Consider the following 1,528-nt stretch of genomic DNA (forward strand, 5'->3'; position numbering starts at 1 on the left):
GGGCAGAAGAGCATCTCCGCCTCCTCAGCGCTCGGAGCGTCTCACTTCCCCTTCATGGAGAAGCTCAACAACAGAAGCAAACGGAGCAAAAGCAGCTCCGCTTTCATCCTGTTTGGATGAATTCAGACATTTTCAGTGGTTTAAACGCAGCCTGGTGAAATAAGAGACGCGCGGGTAACTGCAGGAGAAAAACTGCGATCTTCTTTGAAAACATAAAGAAATCTAATCAAGAACTTATTTTTTTAAGGATGTCAACACGGGCAAATTATTTCTACTTGTCACCAGATGCAAAAGTGTAAAAGCTAATAAAGGGTCGTGGTGGTTAAAGGTGACAGAAACCCACCGGTGCGCGCTCAGCTTTCAGACCAGGCTGCACAAAGAAACACACCTCTGCATCTTCACACCAACAAAACCCAACAAACCAGCCTGAACACACAACCAGCTGCCCTCTCATCCCCGCACAACACTAACTTTCAGCCTCCTTCAGCTTCGCACAGAAACTCTTTTCAATCAAACTAAAAAAAAAAGGAGCAAATAAGAAATATTCCTGTTTTAAATCAACAAATGAAAATGAATGAAAGCAGCGGAAACATCCCTCCCCGGTTCTGCCCAGGAGCCCAGAACCAAGGATGCTGATCTTTCTTTACCTGCTCCGGTGATGTGATGTTTTTAGGATGTAATTTTGTCCTCTTTTTTGTCCTTTACGCGCACTCCCTTGTCCGTGTCTTCTTGTCCGAGTCCTCCCGTGTCCGTGAGAGCGAGTGGAGCGTGAACGCGTCAGAAGCCTTTATTTTAGCCTATTTATAAGCTCCTCTTGCTGACCTTTGTCTCCTACAACCGGGGGACCAGAGACATCGGCGGCAGTGGAAAATCACCGGCCTGCCTCCTCAGAGCAACAGGAAAGCGGCTGAGCATGGTGCGTTCACGGGCCGCCGGAAAACCTCGGAACTTTTGCAAAGTGCGCACTTCAAGTAGCGACGAGAAAAAGGCTTGAATTATAACAGCAGACATTTAAACAACCGCTTAAATTAACAGATTCTGATCATTTCTAGTAAAAATATAAATATATAAAATATTAGGGGGTATCTGTAAATAAAAACAAATATGTGTTTCCTTCTTTAACCCAGGAATCATTTTTACAACTGTTAAAATAAAAACCCCACAGCCTACATCTTCATCTTAAATGAAAATGTACGAACTGCACCTGAATGCAGCATTAAGACAATTTAAAGTGACAGCTTTTTTTTTTTCTTTTTTTCAAATCTGTTTCTTAGATTTTCATTGTTGTGATATTTATTCTGTGAGCAGATATTTGCAGAAAGTAAATAATTAGAGTGTTTTGCTTTTTATCATCTTTGATGCATCTAGAAACACAATAATCAGACAAAATAAAAAAAACACTTCTGCTTTTTTAGCTGATAAAAAGAGGATTTCAGCTCTTATCAGTCAGGCGGTTCTGTCTGTTTGGGTTCTTTATTCCAGGGTTTTGACAGGAGACAGGTTTGGACTGCAGGCAGAAATGCAAAAC

The 1,528-nt window shown here is 41.8% G+C and overlaps 1 protein-coding gene across 1 annotated transcript in view; it reads right to left on the minus strand.

The window, feature by feature from the left end:
• LOC106528722 (sodium- and chloride-dependent taurine transporter) overlaps window positions 1-892 on the minus strand; it is a 35,260-nt gene extending 34,368 nt beyond the window's left edge. Inside the window, exon 1 of the mRNA XM_014023958.1 lies at window positions 648-892. The gene's annotated coding sequence lies outside the window, so the exon portion shown is untranslated. The remainder of the gene's footprint in view (window positions 1-647) is intronic.
• Window positions 893-1,528: the final 636 nt, after the last annotated feature.

The sequence above is a fragment of the Austrofundulus limnaeus genome, unplaced genomic scaffold, assembly GCF_001266775.1.
Source record: "Austrofundulus limnaeus strain Quisiro unplaced genomic scaffold, Austrofundulus_limnaeus-1.0 Scaffold399, whole genome shotgun sequence".
Lineage (NCBI taxonomy): Eukaryota > Metazoa > Chordata > Actinopteri > Cyprinodontiformes > Rivulidae > Austrofundulus > Austrofundulus limnaeus.